This window comes from Sapajus apella, unplaced genomic scaffold (genome assembly GCF_009761245.1).
Source record: "Sapajus apella isolate SASKATOON/1434 unplaced genomic scaffold, GSC_monkey_1.0 scaffold261, whole genome shotgun sequence".
Lineage (NCBI taxonomy): Eukaryota > Metazoa > Chordata > Mammalia > Primates > Cebidae > Sapajus > Sapajus apella.
Window position 1 is genome coordinate 99,823 of NW_022437201.1, and position 20,494 is coordinate 120,316.

Here is a 20,494-nt window from a genome sequence, read left to right on the forward strand (position 1 = left end):
CAGATGGTTGTAGATGTGTGGTGTTATTTCTGAGGCCTCTGTTCTGTTCCATTGGTCTATAACTTTGTTTTGGTACCAGAACCATGCTGTTTTGATTACTGTAGCCTTGTACTACAGTTTGAAGTTAGGTAGTGTGATGACTCCAGCTTTGTTTTTTTTTTTTCCACTTAGGATTGTCTTGGCTATGCGGGCTCTTTTTTGGTTCCATATGAAATTTAAGGTGTTTTTTTTTCCAATTCTGTGAAGAAAGTCAATGGTAGCTTGATGGCGATAGCATTGAATCTATAAATTACTTTGGGCAGTATGGTCATTTTCACGATATTGATTCTTTCTAACCATGACCATGGAATGTTTTTCCATCTCTTTGTGTCCTCTCTTATTTCCTTGAGCAGTGGTTTGTAGTTCTCCTTGAAGAGGTCCTTCACGTCCCTTGTTAGTTGTATTCCTAGGTATTTTATTCTCTTTGTAGCAATTATGAATGGGAGTTCACTCATGATTTGACTCTCCGTTATTGGTGTATAGGAATGCTTGTGATTTTTGCACATTGATTTTGTATCCTGAGACTTTGCTGAAGCTGCTTATCAGCTTCAGGAGATTTTGGGCTGAGACGATGGGGTTGTCTAAATACACAATCACGTCGTCTGCAAATAGAGACAATTTGACTTCCTCTTTTCCTAATTGAATACCCTTCATTTATTTTTCTTGCCTGATTGCTCTGGCCAGAACTTCTAATACTATGTTGAATAGGAATGGTGAGAGAGGGCATCCTTGTCTAGTGCAAGTTTTCAAAGGGAATGCTTCCAGTTTTTGCCCATTCAGTATGATATTGGCTGTGGGTTTGTCATAAATAACTCTTATTACTTTGAGATACATTCCATCGATACCTAGTTTATTGAGAGTTTTTAGCATAAAGGGCTATTGAATTGTGTTGAAGGCCTATCTCCACATGAGATAATCATGTGGTTTTTTTCTTTGGTTCTGTTTATGTGATTGATTATGTTTATTGATTTGCATATGTTGAACCAGCCTTGCATCCCAGGAATGAAGCCGACTTGATTGTGATCGATAAGATTTTTGATGTGCCGTTGGATTTGGTTTGCCAGTATTTTATTGAGGATTTTTGTATTGATGTTTATCAGAGGTATTGGTCTAAAATTTTTTTTTAGTTGTGTTGCTGCCAGGTTTTGGTATCAGGATGATATTGGCCTCATAAAATGAGTTAGGGAGGATTCCTTCTATTTCTATTGTTTGAATGGTTTCAGAAGGAATGGTACCAAGTCTTTGTACCTCTGGTAGAATTCGGCTGTGAAACTGTCTGGTCCTGGACTTTTTTTGGTTGGTAGGGTGTTAATTGCTGCTTCAATTTCAGAATTTGTTATTAGTCTATTCAGGGATTCGACTTCTCCCCGGTTTAGTCTTGGGAAGGTGTAAGTGTCCAGGAATTTATCCATTTCTTCTAGATTTTCTGGTTTATTTGCATAGAAGTGTTTATAGTATCCTCTGATGGTAGTTTTTATTTCTGTGGGATCAGTGGTGACATCACCTTTATTATTTTTTATTACATCTACTTGATTCTTCTCTCTTTTCTTCATTAGTCTGGCTAGTGGCCTATTTTGTTGATCTTTTCAAAAAAACAGTTCCTGGATTCATTGATGTTTTCAAGGGTTTTCCATGTCTCTATCTCCTTCAGTTCTGCTCTGATCTTAGTTATTTCTTGTCTTCTGCTAGCTTTTGAATTTGTTTGTTCTTGTTCCTCTAGTTCTTTTAATTGTGACATTAGGGTGTCGATTTTGAATCTTTCCTGCTTTCTCTTGGGGGCATTTAGTGCTATAAATTTCCTTCCACACACTGATTTAAATGTGTCCCAGAGATTCTGGTACGTAGTGTCTTCGTTCTCATTGGTTTCAAAGAACATCTTTATTTCTGCCTTCATTTTGTTATTTATCCAGTAGTCATTCAGGAGCAGGTTGTTCAGTTTCTATGTAGTTGTGTGGTTTTGAGTGAGTTTCTTAATCCTGAGTTCTAATTTGATTGCACTGTGGTCCTAGAGACTGGTTGTTATGATTTCTGTTCTTTTGCATTTGCTGAGGAGTGTTTTACTTTCAATTTTGTGGTCAATTTTAGAATAAGTGCTATGTGGTGTTGAGAAGAATGTATATTCTGTGGATTTGGGGTGGAGGATTCTGTAGATGTCTATTAGGTCCGAATTTCTTTTTTTTTGAAATGGAATTTTGCTCTTGTTGCCCAGGCTGGAGTGCAGTGGTGCGATCTTGGCTCACTGCAACCTCTGCCTCCCAAGTTCAAGTGATTCTTCTGCCTCAGCCTCCTGAGTATTTGGGACTACAGACATGCCCTACCATGCCCTGCTAATTTTGTATTTTTACTAGAGACGGTTTCTCCATGTTGATCAGGCTTGTCTGGAACTCCCATCCTCAGGTGATCTGCCTACCTTGGCCTCCCAAATGCTGGGATTACAGGTGTGAGCCACTGCATCCAGCCTGTTATATAAATATTCTTTTTTTTTATTGCATTTTAGGTTTGGGGGTACATGTGAAGAACATGCAAGATTGTTGCATAGGTATACATGTGGCAGTGTGATTTGCTGCCTTCCTCCCCCTCACCTATATCTGGCATTTCTCCCCATGCCATCTCCCCCAACTCGCCACCCCCACTGTCCCTCCCCTATTTCCCCTCAACAGACCCCAGTGTGTAGTGCTCCCCTCCCTGTGTCCATGTGTTCTCATTGTTCAACACCCGCTTATGAGTGAGAACATGTGGTGTTTGATTTTCTGCTCCTGTGTCAGTTTGCTGAGAATGATTGCTTCCAGGTTCATCCATGTTCCTACAAAGGACATGAACTCATCATTTTTGATGGCTGTGTAATATTCCATGGTGTATATGTGCCACATTTTCCCTGTCCAGTCTATCATCGATGGGCATTTGGGTCATTTCCAGGTCTTTCCTATTGTAAACTGTGCTGCAATGAACATTCATGTGCATGTGTCCTTATAGTAGAACAATTTATAATCCCTTTGGATATATACCCAGTAATGGGATTGCTGGGTCAAATGGAATTTCTATTTCTAGGTCCTTGAGGAATCGCTATAAATATTCTTAACATAGTTCTGGAACATAGTTAAAGTACTTAGCTTGGCCCTTTTGGTTCATACTTTTAAGTTTTGTTACAGGACTGAAATAGTGTTCATTTAAGCCTAATTATGCTCCACTACTGAAGCTACTCTTCTTTATATTCTACTCCATGCTCCAGGAATTTTGAGGTTATCTAATGTGGCTGGTGAGGACACCATTATTTTTGTCCCTTCATTCACTACAGACACTGTTAGCTCTAATCTTTTTGGGTGATTCTCTATCTGGTCTTGAGTACTTTTCTCACATGCATCCTCTGATCTGTCCTCCGTTGAATGTTGGAAGAAAATCTCTATAGATATCTAGATATCTACAGCTCTCTCCTCTCTGATACTTTCTCCTGCAAAGTCTGTTCACCTCAGTCTCCCTGGATGCTCAGCTCCATCTTCTTGATGCACTATACCCCAGAAAATATTTCAAGGCAATAAACTGGGACAGTCTTTTGGCTCACCTCATGTCCCCCACCTCCATCATTCAGGGCTCACTTTCTTTCATTTCTGGATCTCTGCATCTCCAGTGTCTTGGAAATTATTTTATATAGCTGCAACATATTTTGGTTATTTCAGCTATAAGAGTAGATCTGATACTTTTTATTTAATGTTGTCCATAACAGAACAACACATAATTTTTTAAATTTAGATATTTTATATTCAATAATATGTACTACTCGTGTGTACAGCTCAATTATTTCTGTATCTGTGCAATCACCCTCTGGATCATGATATTAATATTTTCAAGCACCCCTAGAAGGCTACTTCACTACTCTATTTTATTGAAAGCTATCTTATTCTTTTGTTTTGACCTGGAGGAAACATGCTCGAGTCATGATAAATCTGAGTAATTTTTTTTGTTTTTTGAGACGGAGTTTCCCTCTTGTTACCCAGGCTGGAGTGCAATGGCGTGATCTCGGCTCACCACAACCTCCGCCTTCTGGGTTCAGGCAATTCTTCTGCCTCAACCTTCCGAGTAGCTGGGATTACAGGCACGTGCCACCACGCCTAGCTAATGTTTTGTATTTTTAGTAGAGACGGGGTTTCACCATGTTGACCAGGATGGTCTCGATCTCTTGACCTCGTGATCCACCCCCCTCGGCCTCCCAAAGTGCTGGGATTACAGGCTTGAGCCACCGTGCCTGGCAGTAATTTTTTTGTTGTTGTTGACATGGAGTCTTGCTCTGTTGCTCAGGCTGCAGTACAGTGGGGTGATCTTTGCTCACCACAACCTCCACCTCCTGGGTTCAAGTGATTTTCTTGCCTCAGCCTCCCGAGTGGCTGGGACTACAGGCATGCATCACCATGCTCAGCTAATTTTTCTATTTTTGGTAGAGACAGGGTTTCACTATGTTGGCCAGGTTGATCTCAAACTCCTGACCTTGTGATCTGCCTGACTCGGCCTCCCAAAGTGCTGGGATTACAGACATGAGCCACTTTGCCTGGCCAAATCTGAGTAATTTTACTGCTGCCACCCCAGCTATCAATCTCCATCTTCCAGAAGTAGTCCCATTTCAGAGTTTCATTTTTTTCCCAACAGATGGTCGTTACAGAGTGAGTATTTTTGTCCAAGAATATTGGGCCTAAGTATTTAGATTTTCCCAGTTTAACATTGAAACCCACCCTGATCTCACTGTTACCAGTTATTTATTATTCACGTAGAATATCAATAGATGCTAATGGAAGTATGACTATGACTCAGATCATGAAAAGCAGCATGGTGCTGTGGAAAAAGTAACGGCTTACTTCCTCTTTTCCCTCTTTCCTACCTAGACAAGAAATCAAACACTTTATTTTAAAATCAGTACCATTTCTTCCTGAATTTCTGTTAGAAATGTTACTCTTATATAGCTCTGTTCCCTCTTCCTGTTTTTTTGTGCAATTATTTTTATACATATCATATCCATATATATTACAAACCCAATAATATTTTATTATAATTATTACTGTATATACCCTTGGGCCTTGTTAAGAAGCTAAGAACTCTGAAGTTCCTTCTGACTCTAGGAGGACTGTTGTTAGCTGTCTCTTTTTCTGATTGTCCCTGGAAAACTAGCTGGCTTGTGGTTTATTTTGCTTCGCTCGTGGATCTACCAGATGGTTCTCAATGCGTACCGCCAAAAGCTTCATTGTTTTTGAGATCGTGCTTGTGCTTGAACTTTCCACACTGTTCCAAATAAATTCAGTTTTATTGCGGAGAACTTTGAAGCTCTATTCTTATGACCAGTCTCCCTCCTGGGCAAAATCACCACACCACTGCTCTGGGCTTGGAGTGGAAAATGTGGACTGCTTCTCTCAGAGTGAAATCCCTACTTTATGGGTTGAGCACGGGGTAGAGGCAGTACAGTCTGGTCTTCTTCGCTTGTCTCTGCCATTGTGAAACCTGCACTCTATGAGCAAAGTTGAACAAGGGATATTAAAACCCTAGTATTTTTGGCCTGCCATGGCTGACATAGAGTTTCCACCCTATAAATAATGACTGGGTAGAGGAAGGGCACCCTGGGCCTCTCAGCTACACTCTCTTTGAATTTAGGCTCTGCAACATAAAGCTGGAGGGCATGAAAAATACTAATACTGCTCACCCCAGGGAGAAATAATAGCCCTTAACGACGAGATTGGAGAATAGGAAGCTATATTTTCTTAACCACACCTACCCAAATTATAGCTTTAATCCTGCTGATTTTGATGAGGGAGGGATTGAATAGGTTGTGGCTCAAGTGCCAGAGACTTCCACTGTTCTTACTGGCATTTATATTTTTTTGAATGAATGTTTCTTCCTTTGTTCTCTGCCCTTAGAGAAAGTTTCTGAGAGTTTATATGGTTGTTTTAAAAGTAATTTTTAGCAGTTATGGTTGTTTCCCTGCGCAGATGGTCTGTAGAACACCTGGTACTTCCTTTCTGGAAGTCTGTGTTTTTATACATACAAAGCTGAGATTAATGGATATCTTCAAATTAAGTAGCGTGAAACTCAGTAAGAAATCACTAAAAGGGAAGACAAAACAAAAAGCTGCAGAACAAATAAATTTAGGTTATTTTCATTAGCTGCTCATATCAGTAGGGAAAAGATAGATTCAGTCAAAATATATTTTTGGAAAAAGAAAGTAAACCAGCTGGAAGAAAATATATAAAATGGGATTTTTCCTCATACCTTATCTAGAATAAATTCCTAATGGATCAAATATTTAAATTCAAACATTGATACCTTAGAAGTAATGGGAGAGCTGTTCATAATCTTGAAGTAGAAAAGGGCTTTCTAATATGCTTACAAGAAATTCATATCAGTAGCCTGCAAGTAAAAAGATGGAAAGGTATACCAGGAAAGCGCTAATCAAAAGATAGAGGGCCAGGTGCTCATGCCTGCAATCCCAGCACTTTAGAAGGCTCAGAAGGGCCCATGGCTTGTGCCCAGGAGTTTGAGACCAGCCTGGGCAAAATGACAAAAGCCTATCTCTACAAAAAATACACAAATTATCTGGGCATTGTGGAGCACACTGTGATTCCAGCTACTCAGGAAACCGAGGCCGGAGGATCACTTGAGCATGGGAGTTTGAGGCTGTAGTGAGCTGTGATTGCACCACTGCACTCCAGTCTGGGCAACAAAGTGAGACCTTGTCTTCAGAAAAAAAAAAAAAAAGGAAAAAGACGCTGGAGTGGTTATATTAATGTCAGACCAATTATACTCCAGAGCAAAGGTAATTCCCAGGAATAAAGAAGGGCATTATATAATAATAAAAAGGTTCAATTCTCCAAGAAGACATAATATTCCTACATATGTATACATCCAGCAAAAGAGTTTCAAAATACTAGGGGACTTCAAAAAGTTTGTGTGAAAATATAATTAAATGATAAAAATAAAAACTATAAACTTTATTTCTCAACATAATCTCCATCTAGTTCAAAACACTTTTGTAAGCAATGATATCAGTCATTTAGTCCATATCTAAAACGAGTACGTTTTCTTTTTCTTTTCTTTTTGTTTTTTTGGAGACAGAGTCTGTCTCTGTTATCCAGGCTGGAGTGCAATGGCGCGGTCTCAGCTCACTGCAACCTCTGCCTCCTGGATTCAAGTGATTCTCCTGCCTCAGCCTCCCAAGTAGCTAGGGTTTCAGGAACCTGCCACCACACCTGGCTAATTTTTGTATTTTTAGTGGAGATGCGGTTTCACCATGTTGGCCAGGCTGCTCTCCAACTCCTGACCTCGTGATCCACCCACCTCAGCCTCCCAAAGTGCTGGGATTACAGGTGTGAGCCACTGCGCCCAGCCAAAAAGAGCACCTTTTAAATATATATATATATATATATATTTTTTTTTTTTTAAGATTAGGAAACCAAAAGGAGTCTGAAAGAGCCAAATCAGGACTGCATGGTGGATGCCTAATGATTTCCCATCAAAACTCTCAAAATCGCCTTTGATGAGAGGACTGAACAGGAGCCCTATTTAGATGAATCTTTTCTGGGTGTTTTTCTGCTTAAGCTTTGGCTAACTTCCTCAAAACACTCTCATAATAAACAGATGTTATTTTTCTTTAGCTCTCCAGAAAGTCAAACAAGCAAAATGCCTCAGCAGACCAAAAACTGTTTCCATGACCTTTCCTCTTGACCGGTCTACTTTTCCTTTGACTGGACCACTGTCACCTCTTGGTGGTCATTGCTGTGACTGTACTTTGTCTTCAGGATTGTACTGGTAAAGCCATGTTTCATTTTCTAATTCTTCAAAGAAAGGCTTCAGGATCTTCATCTCACTTGTTTAAAATTTCCGTTGAAAATTCTGCTCTTTATCTGCTGCTGATCTGGGCACAACAGTTTTGGTATCCATCGAGTCGATAGTTGGCTCAACTTTAATTTTTCAGTCAGAATTGTGTAAACTGAACTAGTTGAGATGTGTATGGTGCTGGCTATTGTTTCTGCTGTTAATCATCAGTCCTCTTCAATTAGGGCACAAACAAGTTCAATCTTCCTCACAAATTGATGTGGATGGTCTGCTGCTGTGGGATTCATCTCCAATACTACCTCACCCCGCCTTTTTTTTTTTTTTTTTTTTGAGACAGGGTTTCACTCTGTCACTTGACCCCCTGGCACTGCACAGGGTGGAGTGCAGTTTTTGTAATCACAACTCACTGCAGCCTTGACCTCCCAGGCTCAAGTGATCCTCCCAATTCAGTCTCCTGTGTAGCCGGGATTAGAGGTGCACAATACCACACCTGGCTAGTTTTAAAATTTTTTGTAGACATGGAGTCTTGCTATGTTGCCTCGGCTAGTCTAAAACTTCTGGGCTCAAGCCATCTTCCCTCCTTGGCCGTCAAAGTGCTGGGATTATAGGTATGAGCCACCACACCTGGCCTTCATCCTTCTTAAAACAGGTTATCCATTTGTAAACTGCTGATTTATTTATTTATTTATTTCTCGTTCTTTTCCTTCCTTCCTTCTCTCTTCTTCCCTCCCTCTCTCTTTCTTTCTTTCTTTGAGTCTTTCTCTGTTGCTCAGGCTGAAGTGCAGTGGCACAGTCTTGGCTCATTGCACCTGCCGCCTCCCAGTTTCAAGTGATTCTTGTGCCTCAACCTCCCAAGTTGCTGGGATTACTGGAGTTTGAGACCAGTTTGGCCAATATGGTGAAACCTCATCTCTACTAAAACTACTATATATATATATAAACTGCTGATTTCTTTGAGGCATTGTCTCTGTAAGCTTTTCATAAAGCATCAATGATTTCACCATGCTTCCACCCAAGCTTCACCATAAATTTGGTGTTTTTCTTGTTTCAATTTTAGCAGAATTCATGCTGCTCTCGCAGGGGCTCTGTTCAAACTGATGCCCTATCCTTCTTAGTGCTTCAAGCTAGATCTTGTTCGGACATGTTATAACAAATTAGTGAGCATTTATTTTGGTGCAAAAAAATTTTGAAATCCAAGCATAGTTTTTTTATAATATGTATTTCCATGAACATTTTGAAGACTCCTCATATATAAAGCAAAAATTCAGAGACTGAAAGAAGAAATAGACAAATTCACAAATATAATTAGTTACATCAACACTCCTCTCAGTAATTAATATAATATTTTACACAGCAAATAATCAAGAATACAGAATAACTGAAGAATACTATCAGTTATTTCTAGTTGATATTTATAGTGCTAGTGCATTTCACTCAACAACAGCAGAATGCATATACACATTCTTTTCAAGTGTACATGAAACATTCACCAAATTGACCAAATCTTAAGTCATAAGACAAAATTTAACAAATGTAAGAACTGAAATCATATACTGTAAGTTTACTGATCATAAAAAACCAACAGTGGAAAAATAACAGGAAAATCTCCAAATACTTGGAAATTAAACATGCATTTCTAAAGAACCTATGGGTCAAAAAGGAAGTACAGGCTGGACACAGTGGCTCACGTCTGTAATCCCAGGAGTTCAAGACCAGCCTAGGTAACAAAGCAAGACCCCATCTTTACAAAAAATAAAAAAGAATTAGCTAGGCATGGTGGCATGTTTCTACAGTCTAGCTACTCAGGAGGCTGAGGCAGGAGGAGCACTTGAGCTTAGGAATTTGAGGTTATAGTGAACTGTTACCATGCCACTGCACTCCAGTCTGGACAACAGAGTGAAACCCTGTCTCATTAAAAAAAAAAAAAAAAAAAAGGAGGAACTACAAAGATAGACACTATTTTGAACTAAATTAGAATCAATATACAAAAATATCAAAATACAAAATATGAAGATTGATGGGATGTAGCTAAAGCAGTGTTTAGTGGGAAATGTGATTAAAATTGTTGAAATAAATTGTAAAAATACCAGCAAAACTAAGGACCTTATTGCTAGTTTCCTTCTTTGCTCTGACCACATTTTGGTCATTTATTCATTTAACAAATACTGATAAACACATATTTTATGCTAGACTAGTGTAGTGTCTCTGGGTGTAGCATAGTATTTGGGACATAGTAGGTGCTCAGTATATACTTGTGGACTGACTAAAAATAACCACAAAAAGAGATCCTCCCCTTTGGTGAGAACTGTGGTCTAGATTTGGGGGCCAGGAGAACTTTCTGGAGGTAGTGGCAATAAGTAAATCAATGTTAAACTTGTTCTGAAGGTATTTAACCAGAGTAGAGTTTTTAAAAAAATTATTGAAACATTTTTTTCAGTTTTCATTTTCTTCCTTTTCTTGGGAAGTCTGTAAAATAATGCAAGAATACTTTCTACATGAGTCCACCTTAATTCTTTGGACATTTGAGTATGGTATGTAACTCTGGATATGATTTCAAAGCAAAAATTATTTAGACTTAAGATTTTTTGAAAAGCTTGAAATATACCGCTAATACAAATGAATTTTTTCAAAGTGCTGTGCCAGAAACAGTAAATCAGTTTGGTAAATATGTCACTGTAGACATCCAAGACAGAGAAAATGAGGCCTAAGTTAAGGGACTAAGATGAAAGGAGATATTTCTAAGGCGAATCAATAAGGAGAGGTGGCAAATTACACCTGATGGATTTGACAGAGATACTGCAGCTCCTGGCGTTGACTAGAACTAGGATTTGTAAAAAGTTAGTGATTCTCTCAGCCCGTTTACAACACAATGTAGGTGTTGATCTAGTGAGGGAGTCAATGAGATAGAGCATTGCAGAGCTTGCTAGAGAGGCACAGGAAGTCGCCTGAAGTGAAGGAGGGGGTGGCTGCTGCAGAAGCTAAAGCTTCCGCCAAACAAAAGAGGACAGCACTTCCGGTCACGCCATCGTCGCTGCCTTCTTCGTCAAGGTGAGTGTAAAGAAGGGGACTTTGTAATTCTCACAAATAAATCCCCATACACTCCAGGGAGACCTCCTTTTGTGCCTCAACATGGGGTAGAAAGGAGAATTCATCCCCGCGTACGTTGTAGGAAGGATGCTTCTGACGCATATGATTCTGATAGCCTCACTATCTCCTCCCTTCTCCTCCGGAGATGGGAGGTCCCATCCTACTCCCCTTCCTGATTGTTGTGGTCCTTTTATCTACCTGTCTCTCGGTCATGTCTCACCTCTCCTCTTTATCCCGGATCCTCTTCTCCGGTCTGGAGCCAGGGTCATTCCCTCAACCACATTCCCTCTACCACAGGTCACTCTTACCTCCTACCTCTCACCTCCTCCTTCTGCCCTGCATCCTTTTAGCCTGCGACTCTTCGCAAGCCCCTTCCTAAACTCTGTTTTACTCCCCCTGCTGGCCTTTGGTCTTTCCCGTTCCCCTCCTCCAGAGACCAGTGAATTACGTACTTTGCAAAAGTAGGTGTGACTTCAAGGTCAAGGCTTTTTTTTTTTTTTTTCTTTTTTGGTTCTTTTAAAGTAGAAGCAAAGAGGCAGAAACCTTAGAGCCTTAAGAGACATAGGCACTTGTTCAAATTATGTTCTTTTATTTTTTAAATCTAAACAAAATTACACATCATTTAGATACTATTGCACAGATTTCCGTCTCCTCATTGCATTTATTTTTTATGTTGCCATAGGACTGAATCTCCAAATTTTGAGGTGGAGGGGGGACGGCAAACGTAGTGGATTACACCTATAACCAGGTGTCAGCTTCAGAGAGCGTAAGCTTTCCCATCCCCTGTAAAACTTAGCGGAGAAATGGTTGACAGGCATGGCATCCAGTCACAAATTTATTACTTTATATGAGTTGAGTTTATTATGCAAATTATTTTCTGGTCTCTGATAACAACATTAAACACCAAGCTGACATTTTTTGAGACAAAGACTTTTTCTCAGAGCTTTGCAAGTATTACATAATCTGTTTGTTGCAATATGAAATGTACTTTTCTGTTACATTTGTTACCGTGTCAAATTTATCTTGTGAGAACATTAGTTATTAAATAATAATCACAGTTCGTTATTGCCTTTACCCAAATGATCAATAAATTTATGGTGAGAATCAGAGTTTTTCAGGCTCTATCAGAATCTAACGAGGAATTTAACCAAAGTTTTCTTTGAACAAGCAGTTGACTCCCTCCTGTGTGTTATGCTTGCCAAAATAAGGGGTGATCCTCTTTTCTAGGCCACGGATAGTTTTTATTTCTTTAAGAATAAACAGGCTGGGTGCTGTGGCTCACGTGTGTAATCTCAGCACTTTGGGAGGTCGAGGTGGGCGGATCACCTGAGGTCGGGAGTTCGAGACCAGCCTGACCAACATGGAGAAACCCTGTCTCTCCTAAAAAGACAAAATTAGCTTGCCTGTAGTCCCAGCTACTTGGGAGGCTGAAGCAAGAGAATCGCTTGAACCCAGGGGGCGGAGGTTGCAGTGAGCCGAGATTGCGCCATTGCACTCCAGCCTGGGCAACAAGAGCAAAACTCCATCTCAAAAAAAAGAATATACAATGAGGCAGAGCTTTTGTGACACCAAAACCCTTAGGAACTTTTCCAAAGAGTATTGCTGATGTCTGTTTATTCAAATCATTATTACATATCATTTAAATATTATCACACTCGTTTCAGCCCACTGTGCATCTCCTCACCTGTTTTTTTTCCCCACATCCCAGATATGTCATCACACGGGTAAATAACTCATTATGTATCTCTAATTTATAGGTGCATTAAGTAACCACCACATCATTATTTTACTTAGTAAGATAAATAATAATTTCTTTTTTTTTTTTCTGTGGTTTTGTGACAGAGTCTTGCTCTGTTGCACAGGCTGGAGTACAATGGTGTGATCTTGGCTCACTGCAACCTCTGCCTCCTGGCAAGTGATTCTCCTGCCTCAACCTCCCAAAGTACCTGGGATTACAGGAGACTGCCATCATGCTTGGCTAATTTTTGTAGTTTCAGCAGAGATGGGGTTTCACCATGTTGGTCAGGTTGGTCTCGAACTCTGGACCTCAGGTGATCCACCAGCCTTGGCCTCCCAAAGTGCTGGGATTACTGGCGTGAGGCACTGCACCTAGTCAATAATAATTTCGTATATCATCTAATACTCAGTCTATATTCAAATTTCCATGATTTTTTTTTTTTTTTTGAGACTGGGTTTAGTTCTGTTGCCTAGGTTGGAGTACAGACATATGATCAAAGCTCACTGCAGCCTCAGTCTCCTGAGCTCAAGTGATCCTTGTGCCTCAGCCTCCTGAGTAGCTGGGACTACAGGTACATGCCACCACACCCAGCTAAAATTTTCTTTTTTGAGATGGAGTTTTGTTCTTGTTGCCCAGACTGGAGTGCAGTGGTGCCATCTCAGCTCACTGCAACCTCCAACTCCTGGGTTCAAGTGATCCTCCTGCCTCAGCCTACTGAGTAGCTGGGATTACAGGCATGCACCACCACGCCCGGCTAATTTTGTATTTTTAGTAGGGACAGGGTTTCACCATGTTGGTCAGGTTGGTCTCGAACTCATGACCTCAGGTGATCCGCCCGCCTTGGCCTCCCAAAATGCTGAGATTGCACGGGTGAACCACCATGCCCAGCCTAAATTTTTTTATATAGAGATGGGCTCTCGAATATGTTGCCCAGGCTGGTCTGGAACTCTTGGCCTCAAGCAGTCCTCCCACCTCAGACTTCCAGAGTGCTGAGATTACAGACATGAGCCACTGTGCTTGGTGAATTGTCTTATAGTTATACAGTAGATTTGTTAGTTCAGTATCCAAACAAGGGCCATTTATTGCCAATAGATGTTTTTCTCTTAAGTCTTATAAAGCCATTGCGTAGTCCCCCTTTTTAAAAGATCATTGGTTAATTCAAGAAACTACGTCATTAGTTCTATAAACTGTTTCATTGTCTGGATTTAGGTGACCGCTTCCTTGAGGTGGCATTTATTTTGTTTTCCCATCCCCATGTTTCCTATTTACTGACATTTAGAGCCAGAGGCTTGATTAGATTCAATTGTGATTATTGTTTAAGAGAAAGTCTCATTTTAGGCAGTACTGTTTATTTTCTGTTGTATTTTATCATGTCTAATTTTACCTTTTTTTTGTTGATGCTGGGATTGATTTGTCATTTCAGGTGTTGTCAGGCTGATCTCTCCATTGTAGCTTTTCCTACTAACTTTTCTTCTATTGGTTTTAGCAGCCATTGATGATAATTGCCTAAATTCATTATTTCAGTAGAGATTGAAAAATAGTGATATTTAATTATTTCAATCTTTCTGCATTATTAACTGGAATTAATTTATAAAGAAGACTTTTTCTGTATCAGCATTTTTTTTCCTAAAGTATACTTCATAATAAGATAAATGCTGCTCCTGCTGCTGCTTTTCGTCATTTATCAGTGTTCATAGTGATGAGTTGGTTTCTTAGCAACCACCACTGTTTTCTTTAATATCATTAGGAATTCATGGATTTTTATGTATTTTAAGTATACCAATCCATCCTGGGCATTTTTTTTTAATGCTTAAACAATGTCATTTTATAAATTAGGAGCCTCTTCTGTTTAACTTCTGTTTTTTTTCACATTATCTCATTAGTCCTTGTTGGCTTCCTTGCTTTTTGGCATAAGATATTTTAGGCTCATCATGTACACTCCCTGCCCCATCCTTGAAATTAACCATTTTACAAGGAAACATGTAATTTTTCAGAGAACTTTGTTATTTAGAAACTAAGATGGGAATATTGAGGGGATTATTATTTTAAAAGTCATGCTATCTGATCTTTTGTTATGCCCTTTTCCTTGCTATTTTGAATACATTTAAATGACTCTTGCAGCATTTTACTGAAAATTGGCTAAACATGGCTTTCATTTGTTTATGTAGTCATTCATCTAGCAAAAAATTATAGAATGCTTACTATCATATATCTGGTCTTATGCTGGGCACAGGATATACGAGGGTAAACCTCACTGGTCTCCTGTCCTTAAAGAAGACTCATTCTAGTGTGGATATTAGCAAACAGGCAGTGTCTAAAGAGCAGTGAAGAATAATGTGTTCATACTCTTTCTGCATTGAGCATACTCTGGGCATAGGCAAATGGGGTGACAGGCTGTAGGAGCACAGAGAGGACATACCAAAATGCTTTGGAGAGGGAAGGTAATGCTTGATACTGGATGAGTAGAAGAGGTGTGAAGGTAGAAGAGTGATGAAGAGTGTTCCAGTTAGGAAACTGGAAGAAGTAGGGGGGATCTTGATATAGTCAAGGAAAGGCATATATGTAGTTGGTTATGATGGGAACATAATTGTGTAAGTTTTTCAATTTTCAGAAGATTGACAAAATAGTCTATTACCACAGACATGAAGATGTAAAATGTTGTAAGTATATGTTATTGATTTTTATATTAAAATTAATAATGAAATAATGCAAATTCTAATTAAAATTAGTATTTAATGTACTTCTTGGACCTCACTATATTTTTACTTATTTCATTAATATTAAAGCATAGTTATAGTTAGGGGATGCCTATTTCATGTTTTATTTCACTGCTTCTTTATTTTTACTGTTATTTTGCTTTTTCTATATGTGTTAAGAATCTGAATTTTCAAGATATGACATTAAAAATAGTGGCATATTTGTTGTGGTTCTTCATCTCCCTTCATCCTTTGGCTGCTATTTGTGTCAACCTGTTTAATACCATAACTACAGTCCCTTACACAAGGCAAAGTTGTTCCAGAAAACATGTCATCTCTCTTTATTACCAATTGGACATTATACTATACCTGTTACCTTTTACAGCATGTTGCACCTGAGGCTGTCTATCTGACAGATATTGCATGAATTGTGTGTTACACACAGATTTGTGGTTTACCAGAGTGCTATGGTTTACCAGTTGGAAATTTTGGGACCGTGAGTGTAAGAGAATCGCTAGGCTTAGGAGGGAACCACATCTCATTTGTGGCCAGGAGGTGAAGGGGTATTCTATAAATCACTGAAGGATGTGGGCAAGCTTATTTTTTAGGAAGGAGGATTCTAGAGGTCGTAAAGAAAAAATTCCAGTTGGGAAGGAGAGCAGTGAAACAGTAGATTCAAGGGGAAGTGGGAGTAGATTACTACTTTTCATTCCCTCTGTTTGTCTTCTTGATTATAAGAATGTGTTTCTAGAGTCCTGAAAGGCAAGAAATGTAAGTGAACAAAGGGAGAGTCAGAGAAGGTGAGAAAGGAAAACATACACAGTCTGAGAATGTCAGATGTGGTGGGAGAATAGTGGGAAAGATAGATTGCAACCATTAGGATGGATTGATAAGTCTTAGGAAAGACAGATCATTAATTAATTAATCAATTAAGTAAAAACATAGTGATGACTAGCTGGATAATGAGAACATGTAATTGACTTAAATGTATTTTCTTTTTTTTTTTTTTTTTTTGAGTTTTGCTCTTGTTACCCAGGCTGGAGTGCAATGGCGCGATCTCGGCTCACCGCAACCTCCGCCTCCTGGGCTCAGGCAATTCTCCTGCCTCAGCCTCCTGAGTAGCTGGGATTACAGGCACACGCCACCATGCCCAGCTAATTTTTTGTATTTTTTTTTTAGTAGAGACGGGGTTTCACCATGTTGACCAGGATGGTCTCGATCTCTTGACCTCGTGATCCACCCGCCTCAGCCTCCCAAAGTGCTGGGATTACAGGCTTGAGCCACCGCGCCCGGCTTTAAATGTATTTTCAACTGAGTGAGATAGACATAGACATTGCAACAGCCGGTGCTTGCTGGAGGAGAGACGAAGGTCTGGTGGCGGCAGTAGAGACATAGAGGAAGGTCCTCTAACCTATTTTAAGGGCTCAGAGAAGGCTTCCTAGAAGAGACCATGTTAAGAACTGAATTTTGACAAAAAAAGTGGTGAGTGGGACCAGAGAGCAAGTGGTTATTTAGACCATGTAAAGTAGCTGAATGGGTATGCCATTTAGCCTTGAACCTAAAGTAATGGGCAATTTAGAGGTTACTCTGTGGTCTAGTAGAGCTAAGGAAAAGGGACAAGTGGAAAGGAATAGTTTTAGAAATGGTTAAATTTATGCTATAATATGTATCACTTTAGTTAGCTCTCATGGAAGAGCAACCTCTTCTATTTTACCCAGTATGCCATGAAATGATCATTTTCTGTATATGTTGTGACATGAACAAATATAAGCATGTATTTGGATATTGAAAATGCATTGTGTTCCCTGTATCAAGGGGTTTTCATAAATTCTCTTGAATTGTGCCAACAACCCTATGAGGGTGGAAACTGACTTCAAGATGAAGTGACACACATAACCATCTGTTAGAAGCTGAACTGAGATTAAAACCTAGGTTTATGGTGTCTTCATAACCTATGCCAATCCTACTTTTGCACAGGTAACTATTCTTTTAAGTAAAAGTGTAATTTAAAATGACTTCCATCTTATCGCTTTGCAGGACTGTTCAATTAATGACTTTCAGCAGTGTCCTGAGTTTTGTTTCTCAACTATGGTCATCATCGTCATATATAAAATGCCCTGGCCATCATTTTGAAGTTGACCTCTTCTCAAGTCCCCATCCCTTAAATTTGTTTTCTTCTAGTATGGGGCTAGTATGTGAAATTATTTTCAGATCACAATCCTTTGTACCACCTTTCCAGAAAAAACAAACAAACAAACTCATCCTTCTTAGCCAAATCCCTCTTTCTTGTCAAAGAGATGTCCCTTAGTCTGCTTAATGTTATCATAACAGATTTATTTTTAAAAATATGTTTATTTAGTTCATGGTTATGCAGGCTGGGCAGTTGTAGTGGCATGGTGTTGGCATCTGCCCAGCTTCTGGTGAGGGTTTTTGTGCTGTATCATAACATGGGGAAGGTCCAAGGGGTGAGAAGGGAGACCCCATTGCCTCCTTCAACTTCACCTCTTCCCCCCACTTCCAGATGGGAAGGAGAGTGAAGAAGGGAAAAAAAAAAAAAAGAAATATCAAAGAGCTGGGAAAATGACTCCCTCTTTAGTTCCCAGCGTCTCTGCTATCTGTTAACCTTGAAAGAGCTACAAATGAATGCTATCTCTGCGGGCTGGAGCCCGGCACTGGTTCACTCCCCCATGTCTCCCTAGACCAGATTCCCTCTTGGAAACACTTCTGCCAACAAACAGATTGTTGCTTTTGTCTTGTCTCTGCAAGCCACCTCCGCTGCTGGTCCCTGCCCACGCTGCATATGAATTAGCAAATCAGTGAAGCCAAAAGATTGTAAGGTTGGACATCCAGCAAATGGACAATGATGTAGTTCTGCCTCAGTTTCCCTTTTAGCATTGTCAGCCTATAAAAGGGGAGAGAAGCCACAGCTCAGGGAGCTCGGTGAATGAAGCTGAAGCCCCCCGCATCTCCCGGCCGAATAAAAAAGCCACTTCCTTTCTCAGTTCGGTGTTTGAGAGGTTTGTTCCCTGCTGTTCCTGCTACAGGGGAACATGGCCGTGTGCAAAGGGACAAAACTTGAGGGACACCCTGGTCTTTTAACAACCCACTCTCACACAAACTGATCGCACGAGAACTCATTCACTTTTGTGGGAACGACCCCAAGCCATTCATGAGGGATTTGCCACCATGACCCAAACACCTCCAACTAGGCCCCACCTCTAACACTGTCACACTGGGGATTGAGTTTCAGCATGAGTTTTGATGAAGACAACTGTATTCAAACAATAGCAGCCCCTTTCCTGCCTTTTGCCTACCTTCCTAGGGGGAAAATACAGAACATACTTAACTCTTGTAGAGTTTTGGGTTCCCAGGCCAAATCCCTGCTTCCTTTCCATTTAGGATTTCTAGCTTCAGATGACCGTTATCTCCTAGTTGAGGCCTGAATATATAGACTGACTCGGAGATCTTTAGGAAACTGAGGAGATTTAGGGCTGGAGTTGCCCTAGTGATTATTTTTGATTGACACCAGCTGTGCCCCAAACAAGATACTGGATATTTAGATGAGTCAGACAAAGACCTGCCCTCAAAGACCTCTTAGTTTTGTGTGAAGGAGGAACATGTAAACAGCAATTACACAGTTAAATAGCATGACATTGTGGAAGCACAAAGGAATGTGATCTAATTGCAGGGTGCAGGTAGCAACAAGTCTTTTGGGTGGAGATAGCATCTGTGCTAGATATTGAAAGATGATATGAGATAATAGAAGAAGGTAAGGAGTGGTAAGAGAGGTAGGCAGTCAGTAAGGTCATGGACAGCTTTTTTCGTTTGTTCGTTTGAGATGGAGTTTCACTTTTGTTGCCCAGGCTGGAGTGCAATGGCATGATCTCGGCTCACTGCAGCCGCCTCATCCCAGGTTCAAATGATTCTCCTGCCTCAGAAGTAGCTGGGATTACAGGCATGCACCACCACACCCAGCTAATTTTGTATTTTTAGTAGATACAGAGTTTTTCCATGTTGGTCAGGGTGGTCTTGAACTCCCGACCTCAGGTGATCCACCCGCCTTGGCCTCCCAAAGTGCTGGGATTATAGGCGTGAGCCACCGCGCCCGGCCCCGGGATGGCCTTTTTTATGCTAATAGGCTGGAACTCAATGGAGAGGGGTTTAAATGGGGGGATGTCATGATCAGATTATCACTCTTGAAAGGTCACTGAATTAGAACTGAAAGTTCCCATTGAGCAAGGTAACATATTCTGTATGTTTGAAAGTGTTTGTAGTTTGCTGTTACTACAAGTTGGCCCCCATTTTATTTTTACTATAGGCCGTGTTTAACAGCATATTGCATGCTTTGAGACAGTATGTCTCTGGTTCTAACGCAAGCGTATAAGTTAGGTAATACCATTTATATTTCATAGATAAATAATTAGTATTTCGGAGAAGTCAAGGGTGATATAATAAAGATAATTTGGGCCGGGCGCGGTGGCTCAAGCCTGTAATCCCAGCACTTTGGGAGGCCGAGGCGGGTGGATCACGAGGTCAAGAGATCGAGACCATCCTGGTCAACATGGTGAAACCCCGTCTCTACTAAAAATACAAAAAATTAGCTGGGCATGGTGGCGCGTGCCTGTAATCCCAGCGACTCAGGAGGCTGGGGCAGGAGAATTGCCTGAACCCGGGAGGCGGAGGTTGCGGTGAGCCGAGATCGTGCCATTGCACTCCAGCCTGGGTAACAAGAGCGAAACTCCGTCTCAAAATACACCTAACAAAAAAAAAGATAATTTGGAGTTAGGTGTAGAGCTGTGATTTTCCGAATTTTGCTCCTCCAGCCTTTCTAGAAACTTGGGTAAGGAAGGGTCAGGTTTCTGGGTTCTCTGCTTGTGCCCCAACAAGAATTACTCTGTTCTATTTCTTATTTACTGTGCCTTTGGATAAGGTTTTGTTTAGAAAAACAGGAACTGCATCTTTGAAAATTAATTCAAATGGAAAGATGCTATACTTCAAGATACTGGGGACAAAGAAACGAAGACAGACAAAAATAGTATTAATTTGATTGAATGAGTAAGATGTAGTTGGCTAAATATGGAAGCAAAGGAGGAATTTAGGATGATGCTGTTTTTGTTTCTGGCTT

General features: G+C 40.2%; 1 protein-coding gene across 1 annotated transcript in view; it reads left to right on the top strand.

Moving 5' to 3' along the window:
• Positions 1–10,790: 10,790 nt before the first annotated feature.
• Positions 10,791–20,494, top strand: part of MAGED1 (MAGE family member D1) — a 107,236-nt gene continuing 97,532 nt past the window's right edge. The window contains exon 1 of the mRNA XM_032271902.1: positions 10,791–10,896. The gene's annotated coding sequence lies outside the window, so the exon portion shown is untranslated. The remainder of the gene's footprint in view (positions 10,897–20,494) is intronic.